At 46.5% G+C, this 17108-nt stretch overlaps 1 protein-coding gene across 2 annotated transcripts in view; it reads left to right on the top strand.

Annotated features, from left to right (window-relative positions):
- bmpr1ba (bone morphogenetic protein receptor, type IBa) overlaps positions 1-17108 on the top strand; it is a 99672-nt gene that overhangs the window by 41514 nt on the left and 41050 nt on the right. For both annotated transcript variants that reach the window (XM_018758357.2, XM_018758358.2), the window contains one exon: positions 13934-14011. The gene's annotated coding sequence lies outside the window, so the exon portion shown is untranslated. The remainder of the gene's footprint in view (positions 1-13933; positions 14012-17108) is intronic.

The following is a 17108-nucleotide window of genomic DNA, read 5'->3' as shown; positions in this document are numbered from 1 at the left end:
ATATGCTGTGTTCCGCTTGTGTGTCGCTATAGACGCCGGTGTTATGACATCTATCCAAGACATTCGATTGCCTTCAAGTGGACTGTAAAGTGTGCGTCTGTGTGTGTGTGTGTGTGTGTATGTGTGTGTGTGTTTGTGGAGACTGCAAAAATGTGCTCAGCCTTCAGAATTGGACTCTTTGAGCCCTACTTGGTCTCCACTAGCATTTGTGGTGACCTCCTCCTTTGGTGTCACCTCCAGTTTATGCCTTGGTGGGCAGTTGGAGGAGAGGGCAAGGGGGTAGGGTAATTTATCGTGCCTGCAGTGAGGACCAGCTGAAACCGGCACACCCAGAGGCTGGTTTTGGTGAGGATGGCAATGGACAGAGCTGTCCCTGAAACCCAAAGGGCCCTGTGCTGGCGGTGTGCTCCAGGCTATGCAGTGACAGGTGGTGTTTGTAACACTTGACTTTCTTTACAGCTGTTTTTTTAAACCCTCTCATCGAACATTGTTTTTAGACCGAATCGACACCGAAGCGGGCAATCACATGAGCGTTTTGTTTGTGTCTTGCTTTCCGTCTCATTACCGAAACTGCAAGATCTTTGATTCCCTTTCTGACAGGACTCGTGGAATCGTTTTCTGGAAGACAAGTAGAGAAGAAGAAAGTGAGCTGTGAGACCTGAGCAGTGTTGTTCAGGGCTTTTGGAGTCGGTACGCAAAACCTTCGACTCCAGTATCCCAATAATTGCTTCCGACTCCGCAGTCTTGCACATTATTTTGGGGGTCGACTTATCTGGCGAATATCGGTCTAAACCTCTTTTACGCCTCTGATTTTTGGGGGTCAACTTATCTGGCCTATATAGACCTAAAGCTCTATTACACCTCTGATTTTTGGGGTCGACTTATACGCCGGATCAATTTTTATGCCGGCATGCACGGTACATTTAGTCGGAGTCGGTGCATTTTTACCAACTCCGACTCCAGTAACCCAGTAATTGCTTTCGACTCCACGACTCCGATTTCACAGGACTGGTATCATTGCAGGCGTTCCCATTTAGGAGGGCTTCGGCTAGAGCTACCTTTGGGGGAATGCCACATGGCCATCACTGAGCGAAAGGCAATGAAGGCTGAAGAAAGAGAAGGAAAAACGAGAGCTGTGTGGTGGACGAGCGGTGGGACTGCATTCCAGTTGTTCCATGAAATCACAGTTGTGCGAGACCCAGAAGAAACTGTCGAACAGCTGCACCCCGCCGCAGCTCTCTCCAGTTACACAACATGGCAAGGCTCCTGCAGGCCCCTTTCCACAGCTGCCCGCGGGAGCCTGTAGGTGCGGTACCCGCTGCTCAATCTTCTGCCAGGGAAATGGGAGTGGGCTACGTGGTGGGAGGCTTCCAGGGATGTTGCACACCGCAAGACGATTATATGGAATGTCACCCACTTTCTCAGTCTTCCCTTTGAGAGGCGACTAAGGTCCATGCATTTTACACTCTGCCCCTGTGAAAAGGGACTATGCGAGATATTCCTGCGATGGTCCTATGTGTTTGTGGGTCTAATGTATAGGCAGGCTGTCTCTGTCATACATGTCCCCTGCCCTACAGTCGCCCACATGCCACATGTGTCCTATTGGGAAGATTTATTCTAACCAAAGCAGCGATGGAGCTCATTGCAGTTGCCGCCATACTAATGCCCGGTAGTGCTGGGTCACAGTGTCATGCAGTGGTTGGCATTTTTTTAATCTCCTGTCAAGTTTTATATGATTTGCAGTCAAGTCGGGTGACGTAGCAGCTCCAGGAATATTACTGATATTTACGATTTAACCTTTGTCTATTAAAAGGGTAAATTCATACGTGGAGAGGGAACAGTGTTGTTTTATGGGGAGGTGTATTAAAACATCATCATAATGACCGTCATAGCTCATAGAGTTGACAACGTCTTGGTGTCGGGTTTCAGTGGGCCGTGCCGGAGTCCTGGGCCAGATTTTAATGGCATGTGCGAACCATGCTAACAGGCGCTGTTCGCAGCTGCGTACCCGACCGGTGCAGCGTTTCACCGGCCTCCAGGGGGCAGCGTGCGGCTAGCCGCTTGCCCGTTGAGCTCGCTGCCGCCCGATCTGCCAGGGCCCTCCAGATGCTGTTTTTACAATTTATGAGGGGGGGAGGAAAAACTTTTTTTTTCCCCTTCTCCATTCAGGAACTCTAAATTAACAAGTAGATTTATGTTCTACTTCATGGAATATGTTTTATTCCTCTGCTTTTTTATGAGGAGGTGTTGAATCACAGATTTGTCCATCATTAAAAGCCTGATGTGCGCTGTATAATCAGATGAATAGAACGTTTTGTTATAAAAGTTGTGAGAAATTATTTTCGCGTAATCAGCTCATCTCGTAACATCCATTTTAATAAGATGGTGGAAGTTAAAGTTACATAGCATCAGCTGAACCTGGAAAATCAGTTGCGGCCGCAACGTAAACTAAATTTTTGCTGAAAAGAGAGATGCTGCAGGAGTTGAGGAGAGAAACTCAAGGTTTATTGATGCACTGAATCCATGTTGAGCATGAGATCTAACAGAGAACAGTAAGAATGAAGGATCACAAGGTCAGCTTTTGCTCCCGAGCTGTAATGTTGTCACCCGATGAATCGCAGACTAAATTAGTCGGGGAATGTGGTTGTTCCTATGCTTGTACAGTGTCGTGGGCTGAACGTAATAGGCAATTCTCGTGCTGCCTAGGACAAGAACAATGCAGTTGAAAAGTTGTGTAGAGGAGAAAAAACTTTAAAAATACCCTTCGCATATGGGCGAGCGTCGGTTCTGTACCTTCAAGAAAGCTGTCAGTTTTAATGAAGACAGGAACCTCGGTTAGACGTCGCTGATAACGGTCGATTCCGCCGGTGTATTTCATTACCTGAGGCAGCAACATGGTGTGAGTTTTCATGTTTTGCACTCCAAGAGTAGCTTGCTTTGTGGGACGCCTTGATTTTATGTTTTGCGTGTCGATGCCCCGAGTCAGGTCACCAAAACAATGGGCACATTGTGAGAGCGGCACGAAATGGAAGACCGGCCCTGTAACAAAAGTGCGTCATGTGTTTGCTTGGCAAGCCGCTGTCCTTGCTCAAGCACCTGTCCCAAATTCATGCCCAGAGCTTTGCCAGGAACCAGAGCTGCGGAAACGAGATGGTGGAGGCAGCTCGCCAGCCAACGAGACCGTGGTTTGATTTTTAATCCTCATTCGGCCAGAGTGGCCTTCCTAAATAAACGGGAGTAACATGAGCCAGAGGAGCCCGGGAGCTGTCTTTCATCTGGGTCGAGTCTGTACTCGACACCTGTGGAGCGAGAGCCCGTGTGGACGGGCCCGTCGCGAAGGCCTGTGTCCTCCCTGCGCCTCTCTTGCTGTCCTTGGTGGCCTACTCCGTCACACGACACACGATCGCATGACACCTCTTCCCAGACCCCCATCCCTGGGGGTGGGTGTACCTTCCGGGACGAAACTCTGCACCAGCAGCCCCTTCTCGCTTTCTCATCCTCCTGGGAGTGTTTCCGTTGAGCAAAATCCGTACGCACGCAACAAAATTTGTGGAATCCTTGAAGATCAAAGTTCAAGCTGACCCCTCACATGAAGGTCAAGTGCTTACACATCTGCGAGTGTGTGAGTGTTCCTCCCCAGAAGGGGCTTGTCTGTCAGGTCGTCTAATTGATGTTCCTGACGTAGCGGAAACAGACGAAATTCTTCGCTGTGACTTGGTAGTCTTGAGACTGTACTCTCGTGTTGCAGTTTTTGGTCATCGTTGTACTTGAAGCAACCCAATGCAGTTGGTTCAAAATGACCTAAACAAAGGGCATCCGTTCTTAGCTGGTATTTCAGGTCAGTGTTTCATTTGAAAATAAATATTTTGGAATGGCATTTGTCCTTCTAATGAAGGGGAATTGCAGAATCCGAGTATTAGTGGTGAAGTGAAGAAGGCTTTCAATTCTGTAGTTCTACCCATTTGAATCAAAACAACTAACCCTCATTCAGTCCTCACCAAGGCCTGACTGTAGATACATCGAATCTCATGTGACCAGCCACCGATTTTGCTTTTTCTGTGTTTTTTCTGCTGAAAATAAGTCAACATGCATTAAACCTGTGTTAAAAAAGTGCTCCCCACAATTCAGTAGTTTGTAGGAACCCCTTTAGCAGTCATAACGTGAAGTAATTATTTCCTCTAGGAGTTATCAGACTTGCACATCACATTGGATGATTTCTGGCAACTCCTCCCTATTAAATTGCTTGGGCCCATTGGTGTTTGGAATTTGTTTATACAGAGCTTTCTGAACGTCCCAGCACAACATCTCAGGAGGGTCGAGGTCTGGATTTTGAGGTCAAGGTTATTCCAAAACCTTGATTCCTTTTCAGCCTTACGATCATAGATTTACTGATGTGCTCAGGAACTTTGTACTTTTCCATGATCTCCTTTTGGCTGCGATTTGGCTGTCAGATGGTCTCACATTTTCCACTAGAATCCACTGAAATATAGAGGAGTTCCTGGTGGACTCAGTGACCTTGAGGAGTCCAGGTCCTGTACCTGTACTACAGTGCTTGAGTGTTGGGATGAGGCTTGTACAATGATATGAGGTGTGCGGTTTCCACCGAACATGGTGTTGTACCTTAGAGCAAAACAACTCTAGTTTGATTCCACCCAGAGGATAGTGATCCAGGAGTCTTGAGGTTCATCAGGTGTAACACTACAAAGCTGACCTCTGCTGCCATGTTCTTTTTGGAGAGAAGGTCTTTTCTCCTGGCTTCCTTTCCATGAACACCATACTTGTTCAGTGTTTCGTTAAATTTCAGTGTCAGGAACTCTGACTTGTGTCATGTCGACAGAAGCCTTAAATGTAGCTCTGGTGCTGTTGGCAGTTTTTGATGCGCACCATAGAGTCTGATCCTAGGATGAATCGGCTGGGACGTCCACCCCGGGTAGAGCGAGAACCCTCTCAAATGCTCTCCGTTTGTAAACCATGGTCTTTCGCTCGAAGGTGTGATGTGCTCCTCCTTGTTGTTTGGAAATGGATTTATATGCTTCTCCGAGATCGATGCAGATGGGTGTTGGCCGCTGGCCTGCGGTGTGAACGCGAAGCTGAACGCTCCGGGCCAAACTGTCACACTTTCTGCTTCTGCGTAGAAACACTTTGTGGGGCTCGGTTCACAGCGGGCAGTAGATCGGAAGCTCTTGGCTCTAATGACCTTTCTCGGCGATATGGACGTAGTGATGGTGTATTTTTGCACATCCAGAATGCTGCTTGTCGACTTACTTTTGAGTGAGTAAATAAAGTGTGTGTGTGAGTGACAGAGAGTGTGTTCCACTGAGTGACCCACTGTAAGTAGTGTATCTAGCAGTGTAAGTCACCTTGGTGAATGAGGTGTGTGGGCTCATAACACTACAGAGAGTTCATTGGAAGATGCTTTGGAGAAAAGCATCTGCTAAATAAGTAAATGTAAAGTCCAGATTTGTCATGTTGTTTATTACAGGAGTTGGGATATATCTAGTTAAACTGTTGGAATGCACCATTTGAGGGTTACTCATGACCTCATACTTAAAATCCTGGAGCAGAGGATCGTACACTTTGTCACGTCACTTTAGTTCACTTCCCTGCGGCACATTCATACATTCATGTAACTTTTATTATCATATGCATAGTTTGCTTGGTTGATACATTGCAACAGCGCTGAAGGCTGCTTTGTTAAAAATTTTACCTCTTGCCGACCGGTTTCCGATCTGTTGCCAGCACCGGTTTAAAAAAATGGAGAAATGCGGCAAAAAAAAACATTTCGTCAGTCCTCGCCCACAGGGAATATATTTTAATTCAGTAATCAATGAAAAGAAGTAGCAGCGGGATATCAGTGTAACTTCTGGCAGAAGACGGAGAAACGATTTTCTAGCTGAAGAGGGGAAAGCCTATGGCAAAGGGAAGGGAAATGGTTTGGGTTTGCAGAAGCTGGTGTGCAACTGGTGGTTAGATAATTTCCGCTCCCTGTAGTGTCTCGCAGCTTCAGGGATTGTATGATTATAGGGTGCAGGGGCGATAGAGCCGTGGGTTTGGAGCCTCGCTCCTTCTAGACGCTTGCCTCCCTTACCTGCAGTCAAGATTAGTGTCAGAAAACCCACACAGCGAAAGACATGGTTTCAGGGTGTAATCTTGATGCAGGCGAAGCTTTTGATGTTCGGGTTCACTGTATTTTTATTTATTTGCTTTGCAGATTCCACTCCCCCCACCCCAAAGTGACCTACATAACAAGTTTTGCTCATTTATTCAGCTGAATATTTTACTGTGGCAGAGTAAAAAATATTCAGTGGCAGTCATGTTTTTCTTGGGATCTGAACCTACAACCTTTTGGTCCCGAGACCTGATGTCCAGTGCGGTGTCGGTGAGTAACCGTTTGCCAGCTGCGTGTGTGTTTTTTTTTGACATGCGGACGTGTCTGAGTGCACGTGCTCCCGCTTTCGTTATGTTTTCAGTTGTTCCCACTCCGGTCCAAGGTGACACCCGGGGTTAGCGCTTATGGGCTTGGCGGAAGGTAGGCTCTCAGCCTGTCCGTTCTGCGGCCTTTCCTGGAATGGCTCCCGCCGAGCTGGCGGCAGGGCCCCATTTGGGAGGGCGCAAACACGGGGTCTGTGGTTTGGCTGGGCTGTGAATCGGAGTGGAGACAGAGGCTTGTGGCTGTTTATGAGTTTGTGCGCTGTTGTTGGGACACGCTAGCACCAGACTGACCTCTCTGTGGGGTCTGCTTTGGTTCCCTCTTCAAAGCAATTCCTTTTCCAGTGATTGTTACCAGTGACACTCCCTTCGTTGTGTTTCAACTCCAGGAGATTCTCTGACCTGAGCTACAGTGCCCTGGGAAATCTTGTCTCGCTTTCTGAATGGCTTCTGCATCTTCCCACAGGCAGCCGTGGCCGACATTGCGTCAGGCCGAAAATTATTAATTTTGCCCTTATTATGAGCCACTTATTAACCACCATTTAGCATTTAACACGTTTGTCTAAGATGCATCATACTAAACTACTTACAATAATTTACCCAATTGCATAGAAATTCGGGGTAGCTACCTTGACTGAGGGTATTGCAGTAAAGCGTGGGATTTGAACCTAGGTCATTTGGTTTCAGGGGATCAGATCTAATCACTGCCCCCAAATTACATGATGTTGGTAGCTGGTGGACAGACTGAGTAACTGCCACCTAATATTTCTTATGTCATTTTCCTGTACTTATGAAAGGGCTGGATGCAGAATAATACAATCAGAGTGTCACAACATATGATCATGGCAGCAATCACGCCAACCGCACCTGCTCTTCAGTCCCTCTTATCGCCCAGGGGGGAGGAGTATGTAAAGCAGATTGAAATTTGTGGTTAAAATACGAGTCTGAAGTGCCTGTAAATGTAAATGAATCTGCCAGTCTTCATCTGAGGAGCTCAGATTTTACCTGGCCAAGTCCTTACAAAAGTTCCAGCAAAGTCTGACCAGAAGTGAGGCCACTGAATTGGGCTAAATGGAATGCGTGGCAGTGGAACGGTCACCTAAGGGGACCCACAATATCCTGGTCAGTACTCTACCCGCAAGGAGCACCGTTTAGCCGGATGCGCAGGAAAGAAGGCCTGCTTTAATCTGAACAGCGTGGATAAGATGCTGCCTGGTAACATTTCATTAGAGTAATCTGTAAAACCATACATTAATAATGCAGGACTTCCATGGGAATGACTGGGAATGCATGGCAATGTCACAAACCACAGCAGAGTCAGTCGGTTTTATTCCCTGGTTTCTGTAACTCTTGAGTGGTGAGCATCCAGATGATTGTGACTGAGTACCAGCGGGTCAGAGTAGACCTAACTTTGAGTACCGGGGAATCCGAGTAGCTGTAACTTTAAGTACTGCGGAACCTGGGGGGTTATGACTTTGAGTACTGCGGAATCCGAATGGCCGTAATTTTGAGTACCAGAGAATCCAGGTGGTTGTGACTCTGACTAGCAGAGAGTTTTGGTGGCTGTGACTCAGTGCTGGGTGACTAGATGTCACACTGGGACAAAGGTGGAAATTTCTGGGCCTTTGAGAATCTTTTTGGTAAAGCAATTGGCTAATCCCACTCTGATTTATAGCTAGAGAGCCTTCATCACTTCGATGATGTGACGCGGTCTTGTCTGAAGTCTCTGAACTGTTTGAAGCGTCTGCTGAGATGGCAAATTAGAAGCTGGTGTAGGATGGATGAAGATTGAATCTGAAAACTGCGGTAACATGCCAAGGGATACCATATAGAGTCTCAGCTTTGCACTTTCTTTATCGATGACTGTGGCACAATTTTTTCCCCCCCTCGGTGTGGGCAGGCTCTTAAGTGCTCCTTACGTCCACGCTTATGATGCATTATGAATGTGTTACATCGAGCTATAAATGCCTTTGTTAAATATTCATTTGAATAAAAGTACTTTGTGCTTACATTGTTTCCATGTTTGGCTTTGCTGTTTTTATTCATTGTGAGATTCTGCGCCTTAAAGGTGAACCGAGTTACCGGCTATTTGATCGACTCAAAGGACACTTAAGACACCCCCCCCCCCCCACCTACCCACCCCATCCCCCATTCTGCTCCCTTCTGGGGTACAAAGGGAACTTCCTTCTTTTTGTATGTGGTTCTTTTTTTTTTTTTTAAAGAGTTGAGAGGGAAGGCTTGGATCCCCAGAGGGGGAAAAAAGCAGGTCAGCGCTGTAATTTGGCGCAAGGCGAAGCTCACCGAAAGCCATCTGCAGGCATTTATCGCGCCGCAGCTCTGCCGAGAGAGAGCCCTGACATCTGTTTTCTGCGGCTCAACGGAGGATCACAGCTGTAAATCGGCCGTTTGGTCCAAGGGAACGCAGAAGCTAATGCGGTGTGGAGAGAGCGGGCCGAGATCTTCAATTCGGTGCGATGCTTTGCCGTGCTCCGCCCTAGGGTAGGCAGGGTGGAGAGGCGCATGCTGTCCCGCCGACTGCTGTCCCGCCGACTGCTGGCGCTCGCTGCGTTTTCCCTGCAGACGGAGCTCATCAGATAAGATGAGTCCAAACAGAGTTTCTCTAACTCGTTCACGGGTGCGTGGCCTTGTGCTCCCGAGCTCTCGTCCGGGCCACGATCTCCAGATTGGAAGATTGAGTTACTCAGACTCAACTTGTGACTTGTGTTGGGTGGGTTCATTCATTTATTTATGTTATATTTTGCACCGACCTGGTCGTGAGGTCTCGTGTTTCGTATTTGTGCTTTTTGTCTCGTCTGACGCAGGAGGAGGTAGGCCCGATAACTTTCAGCCCCGCCGCTCTTTGAATCGCCCGACAACTTAACGGTTTTTAATCCATGTATTTCGGGCTGGCTGTGTTACAGTGCTTATAATGAAGATTTTCTTTCTTAAAACTGTAATGTTCCAAACAACAAAAGTAGTCCGATAGATATAAATGCAAAAATAAGTTGTAGGCCAGTGTGTTCTGGTACTTTTTTGTTTGTTACCTGCTACTTATGTCTCTCTTGATTTCGATAAAACTTTCCCCCCCGCCACACACACACACACACACACGTTTGTGGCCTACTTTCGTACTATGCCCATGTAAAGTAAATAAAAATTCAGACTCCAACACGCACACCACTACCTTTCACCTGGAAAGTTATTAATTATTTGAACTGTAAACAGACGTCGAAAAGTAAACTTTATAACTCAGCGTGGGGTTGCGCATTTCAAAGCCGTTTTCTCCAGCGCAACAAAAAAGACGAAAGAGCCGTTTGAAAGTATCGAAAGTACACGAGGTGCTGTGACGTACACGTGGAAAACCAATGTGATTGTTTCCGCGATGCTGGCCAGGTCTTGTAAATGTGCCACTCGCCAAAATATAGAAGCGCGCATACGTGCTGGCTCACGTTTAATTGGCTTGTTATGGTCGCCCCCTTTTTTTTTTTTTAAATGCTTGTAAGGATTTCTGTGCCCAATTGGGCTTTTGTTTCAGCAGAGTTACCTATAAGAACAGGCTTCCCTTCTGTCACGGGGCCATGTGGTCCAGCAGCGTCCAGCCTACATCACGGGGCTGCATGCAGAGGCCAAGTCAACAAATCCAGGCTTCTGGCCTGCTGTGTGTGGTCTGACTTTTCCCAGCAAGGGACACGGAAATTCTGATAAAGGACTCCTTCGGCTTTCTGAATTCGGAAACTCTTGTCTGTGTGTAGTTACTCTATTAAAATGTAAAGATAATACTAGTAGATAACATGCTTCTCCAATTTGCATACTATCTGCATGCTTTTACTTCCATCACAATCAGGACATTGACAGTAACAGGTACGTGTGTGTGTGTGTGTGTGTGTGTGTGTGTGTGTGTGTGTGTGTGTGTGTGTGTTGTGCAGTAAGACTGATCATTTCAGTGACTAGGTATAAGCAAACCATTACTTATCTGTGTAATGTACTCCATCCATCCATCCATCCATCCACTATCAAAAACTGCTCGCCCAGTGCAGAGTCGCTGTGATCCAGAACCTATCCTGGGCACATGGGTTTAGTTTTTAAGGTCTTCTAATAAATGTCCTTCTTGACAGGCCAGGAAAGTGATTTTTCTGCTCTTTGCCATAATACAGGACATCCCTTATGCTGCTCCTCTCTTACACTGCATGGCTTTCACAGTCTTGCGCTCTTGTTGATGTTGGTTCACATCCTAAACTGAGATTATTGGTCATGCACTGAAGACTGAATGGCGGTCTGTTTCTGCTTTGCATGTATTATTAGCTCATCATCAGTGTCATGCTGTGACTGTGCATCGCCATAGCAAAACGCGACTGGCACGGTATGGAAGCAGACGTGCGTGCGGTCACGCACCCTTTCACATTTACTCATTTAGCTGATGCTTTTCTCCAAAGTGACTTACAATGTTAAGGTCACACTTATTACATGCTTACAGTCATTTGCCCATTTATATATATTTTTTTTTTTTTTTTTTTTTTTTTTTTTTTTTTTTTTACTGGAGCAATTTTAGGGTAAGTGCCTTGCTCAAGGGTACTATAGCCGGAGGTGGGTATCGAACCTGCGACCTTTGGGTCCAAAAGCAGTAGCTCTAACCACTACGTTACTAGCTGTCCCTCTTTTGCATGGCATCACGTGACCCCGTGACCCAGCACTTGCAGGTGTTTCACACTGGGCTTCGTGGAACAGAAGCTGCTCTCAGAATTCTGGAGGACTCCCAGTGGCACTTGTTGCAGATGCGAGTTATGGGCAGTTTCACGGACACACTGTGGATATAAGCAAAGGGCAGTTGGAAAGAGAGTGCTTCCTCTAACATCCCCCCCGTTATACTGTGCCATCTGACTCTTTCATTTTCTGACATTATACTTTCAAACCTCCAGGCCTTTCAAGAGAGACATTTTACATTATCCCATAAGCCCAGTCCCCCTCCAACACACACACACACACTTTCTGAACCGCTTGTCCCATACAGGGTCACAGGGAACCGGAGCCTAACCCAGCAATACAGGGCGTAAGGCTGGAGGGGGAGGGGACACACCCAGGACGGGACACCAGTCCATCACAAGGCACCCTAAGCGGGACTCGAACCCCAGACCCACTGGAGAGCAGGACCCGGTCCAACCCACTGCGCCACCATGCCTGTGCCCCCTCCCCCTCCCACCTTGGCACAAAAATGATCTGTGTGTGCATATGCATAAAACAAGCTTCTGTCGCCAGTATTGAGGCTATTTATGATTTTCCTAAATCTTCCAGTCTGCGTTGCTAGACTGATGGGATTTTCCACTTAACCCAACCCTTCCTTGGTCTCATTTCTTGCTCTCGCATGTTTTAATAGTTAAGCTAAAAATTAAGTTAGCTCTATTAACGGCCAGCTGCTTCACTGGCGAACCTCAAAAGAGTCCCATCTAACCAGTGTTTGTGCCTGGATATGAGAGTGCTGAAATGGGGGGGTGGGTGTGAAGTCGATGCTCGTGCAGAATGTGCGTCAGCTCACGAGTGAAGTGTAATGAAGGCCGATCCCCCGACAGCCCTGTGTTTAGACGGTCCGCGTTCCGCATGCTGTGCTGCTCCGAGTGCAGACGGGACAGGGGTGAAGAACAGCAGGCCCCTCCACCATGAACTCGTCCCCTGAGAGCCTGGATGCCGCTCAGCATTATGAAAAGGAGTATAGCGAGACAGTATGTTATATCATAGTGTGGCTGTTTATTTCATTTCCTTTGAGGTTTGACGTTGACAGAACATAATTGAGTGGGTCCACAGATGATGGAAGACTTGTTGTGTTTACTGGTGGCCTTTGTCCTTTATGTGAGTTGTGCTTGTGTTTCTCCCTGTTTGATACGCTATAAGAAGATGCATCTCAGAAGCAGAGGCTTTGACATCATGTGTCACCGATCATCTGGCAGTTGCTCTAATCAATGCTCTACCTTACAGTCAAACAGTTTCCTCCAACCAGGTGGCACAAGACATAGGTTTGAATCCAGCTCGGTCTGTATGGAGTTTGCATGTTTTCCCCAGGTGCGTGCAGGAAGACAGGACCCCTCCACATCAGTACATAGCATACACAACCCAGCAGGAACGTATGGATCATCACTACACACACACACCAAAGGACTGCGCCTGTGTGTCATGCTGGTAACCATCCCAACCTACATTTACATTTATTCACTTACCAGACACTTTTCTCCAAAGCACCTTCCAATAAACTCTATGTAGTGTTATGAGCCCACACACCTTATTCACCGTGGTGACTTACACTGATAGATACACTACTTACACTGGGTCCCTCATCCATGCATCAGTGGAACACTTACACTCTCTTTGTCACTCACACACCATGGGTGAACCTGAGCAGCATGTCTTTGGACTGTGGGAGGAAAGCAGAGCACCAGGAGGAAATGCACACAGACACAGGGAGAACATGCAAACTCCACACAGACTGAGTGGGGATCAAACCCACATCCTCCAGCACCACCCAGGTGCTGTGAGATAGCAGCGCTACTCGCTGTGCCACCATGCTGCCCAACCTAACCTAGTTGCTGTTAACGAAGACTCACTTATCATGACTCCCTTCTTTAAGCCCCTCCTTGACAGTGAGAAAGGACTTGAGCAAAAGAGAGAGCGTCCAGCACTATCCTTTTGTCCCTCCTCTTGACAGTCGTAATAAAAACGATTGAATCCAGAATCCCTGAATCAGTGTCCTCTTGTCACACAAACCAGTACATTTGGCACAGATATCTTCTGGCTGCTCTAACTTCTTCCCACACGCCAAAGCCACATTTCGGATGAATTGACAAGGCCCTGATGTGTGTATCTGTCACTGAATGTGTGTGTGTGTGACTGCCACATGATGGATTAGTGTCCTGTTCAGAGTGTAGGCTACTCTGCCTAACACCCAGGATAGGCTCCAGACCACCAGAGCCCTGGATTAGTCAAAGGATACTGATGGACTTTCCTCCAACCTTGCAGCAGCTTCTGCACCAATACTGGTTTCCCACCCTGGCTTGTCCTCCTACACTAACACTTTCCTCCAGGACCACAGCATATGTTTCTGTTCTTCCGCGAGCCCTTCACTTCTGCCCACAGAAGGCTGCCGCCGTCCAAGTGGTAAAGCTAGAGGTTTGAGAATACAGACATTGCTTGTGCTGTAATTCAGTTTTAATGAAACTTCGTAATTAATGGGAGCTCTGGAGAAGGCTGGCGACAGTGTTCACACCCTTTCATGGCACATTTGCCTTGTTTCTTGGCAGCAAGTTAAACAGACTTTTATGCCGTACGAGGCGAGTTTGTGTTTCTGTGTGTCACGTTTTACAGACTTTTACAGTCTGTAAAATGAACTGCGATGGATTTTCATTACAAAACCGAGGGGAGTTCCATCCACTTTTTTTTTTTGTTTTTGTTTTTAGATGTTGCTCTTTTTTGGGTGCAAATTAACAGCGGATAAATGTCAGTTTTCTTTCTCTCCCGACAGGATTGCTTGGCAAATCGGGAAGCTGAGCTCGGAAGGGATTTGAGGTTCTGAAAGAGTCGACGAAGGAGTGACACGCAGGTGAGTGAGTCTCCTGCTCCAAGCTTAGGAAGTGGGTGTTTACAGCTGAGCGACTGTTGCTCTGCAGAGAACAAGGGATGGGTTTGTGTACTCGTCCTTCACTGCTGATAAACGGCCCGACTTCGTTGCGTCCCGCTGCTTCTCATTAAATCCGTTTGAAAATAGATGAGTGATCTTCGGAAGCGATAGATGGGTGTCCCATGCCTCCTGTGCTTCCGGGATAGGTTCTGGGCCGCTGTGATTTTGCTTTAGGATAAGCAGTTTTTTCTAATGGTTGGTGGATCTTCAGAATTTGATACCTCATGGTCACAAAAGGGTGTATCTCCCAAATCCTGTTTCTTGAGTTTGCTTGCAACTGAGTGAGTGGGATCACACAGAATCACACTGTACATACACCTGTACTTCGTGTATAATTATCATGAATGTTTTCTTAATCGATTAGAATAAAGAAGATGTGCAAATGTAATTTTCCATGAATTTTTGTCATTTTTATTGGCAGCTCTGTCTGCTTCACAATATTCCTCTAGCCCTCTGTTTAGAAGTTGCTGTCTGTGAATAATTCTTTTCACAGCTTTCCTGCGGTGTTGCATTGTGGGATAGAAGAGGTGTAAAAGCCTGATGGTTTACTGGTTCTGAATATTGAGGGCTTCAACCTGCTACCAGGTCTTGGACAAAAGACCCTTCTGTGTCTGTTTGAGGGAGGGGTTTCCATGGAAAATCTGCACAGAGCCACACTCAAGTGTTGTTCACTTTCTGCCTTTCTTGTCCCCCCCCCCCCCCCCCCCCCCACCCATTTTTCTTTCTTTGGACCATTTATTTTTCTTTGAAAATTCAATCCTCGGCCTGCCAGAACAGGTAGTAAAATTCTCGAGTTGGACGGCTTGGGCATCTCTGTGAAAACTTTGGTGGAATCATAAATTCTGAGTGTGTGATATTAAACATTAATTGGAAAGGTTTTAAACACGCCATTAATCAGCAGCGAGGCAGCAGAGACAGATTTATTCCCAAACATAGGGCTTTGCCTGTATTTAAGGAAATGTCAAAGACAGCATTCTCTATACACACAGGGGACTAGATTAATATCCACTGAGAAGGAGCAGGGCATGGGACTGATTTTTAAGTGGAGGGTTTGGACAGTGTTAATGGAGCAATTGGAGGATTTCACATCCCTCTACCTCTCTATTGTCTGTGTTTAAGTATTGCCACATATTGGGGTAGCGTATAGTGTCATAGTTGAAGCCATTGCCTCGCAGAGGTCTCAGGTTCGAATCCCCATTTCCTCTGCATTACCCTTGGTACAGGGCAATAAACCTAGTTTGATGCACTAGAAATTGCACAGGGGCAGAAATGGGTGAATCGCTGTAAACAAGGCATCAGTTAAGTGAATAGTAGAAATAATAGTAGCGTATTAAACAAATACTTTAAAGGTGGAGTGTGGAACGGGTGCTGTGCCTCGGAGTCCTTCCATTGACTGTTTAGGGTTCCCCATAAGCACTCAATACAACATGTCTTCAGTGTCTTCTACACCCTCAGGAATGAAAGGGATAGATACCTGCAAACACATTTACGTGATGGCTACTTGCTTTAAAAATAAATAAAAAATAAGTAAATTGACTTGACATTGACCAGTTTCTCTAACATTTTGTAGAGCAGATGTTTCCCTTTGGGTTAACGCTGGAGGTCTGGGCATGTGACGTCCTGGAGGAAGTTGCCATCCATCAGCTCCAGCAGGGCATCACGCTGATCCCTCTCAGTGTAGATTTTGCAAGTATAATTTTCATTTGTGCGGCTGTGTGGTGGTTTGCGCTGGGGTGGGCCAGCGAGATCGCTACAGGTAGTCTTTCCATCAGTGTTATGATCAAATTGATGCGCTTGTCTGCAGCCTACGACTTCTCATCACTGCACCTTCAACTGGACCTACGACAAAGACTTGGGTACACAACCTGGAGTGCCTCTGTGATGCACTGTGTAGTGTTCCTAATACCTCCTGCTGTAGTACCCTAAAACAAGGTATTACCCTCGATGGATGCAGTTAAAATTACTCACACGTATAAATGGGTAGATCGTTGTACGTAGCTCAACGATGTATGTTGCTGTGGAGTCAAAGGAATCAAATAAACAGATTGTACTGAATCTGTCACAGTTGTCAGACGTATAAAATTTTTGCTGAAATAAACTTTCTTTGAGGAGCATTTAGTATTTTAGGAGTATTTTTTCATGAAAATGAAATTTTCATATCAATTCAAATCATGCGCCAAAGCATCACTCAGCGCACGGACCAAGAGCAGCCGTGAACAGTAAGCGGTGCCGGAAGCGTTTCAGAACTTTGGAGAAGGTGTAAAGGAAACAAACAGAAGGTGAACAAGTTGTAGATGATCTTTTGCCTCCTACATCTACCAGTTTGGAGCGGTCAGTGAAGCAGTGCCAGTCCATCGTGCTGCACCTCCATGTAATATTTCCGACTTTGAGCTTAACAGCTGATCACGTTCTCTTGCCGATGGACCGGCTGCCGTTTACGCATCGAGGTAAATAACATGTCATCTGTATTGCTTTGCAAAATTTGCATAATTCTTCTAATTAATAATTCACGAGCTTTTCAAGTAACTAACCAACTCTTGATCCCAGTTAAGTTCATAAGTAGGGGGCCATGCGTGTTTTAGTTCTATATTTGCTGCAATATTTTGATTGATTGGTCGAGTTTGCCAGTGCGATGGGAAGTGGATACAGTCGTTGGTTTTGTTATGATATAAGCATGTTTTTGGTGGGCTTTGGAAACTGAAAGACATTGCAGGCAAGCAAATGAAATAGCTGTTGCGGAAGTGAAATGGCCATGTAACCAGGCAGAGGTGCCATTGTTCGGAATAATAAGCCTGTTGTATGAGAAAGGGTATATATTTTCATAAGGTGTTGTTAGCGGTTAAGGAGCCCGTTATATGAGCCCTTTCAAGTGCGGAAACGAACACAGGGAGGCAGAGCTTGGAGGTCCATGTCATGCTATGTCGTGCTCTGGGCTAAGCTGCGTTTCATCCTGGCCACAGGGGTCTTTGTGCTTTGTGTAGGATGCTTGAGTGAGCACTAGCTCAGCTGGGGTCCCCTG

The sequence above is a fragment of the Scleropages formosus genome, chromosome 17, assembly GCF_900964775.1.
Source record: "Scleropages formosus chromosome 17, fSclFor1.1, whole genome shotgun sequence".
NCBI lineage: Eukaryota > Metazoa > Chordata > Actinopteri > Osteoglossiformes > Osteoglossidae > Scleropages > Scleropages formosus.
This window is presented reverse-complemented; position numbering and strand designations above follow the sequence as displayed.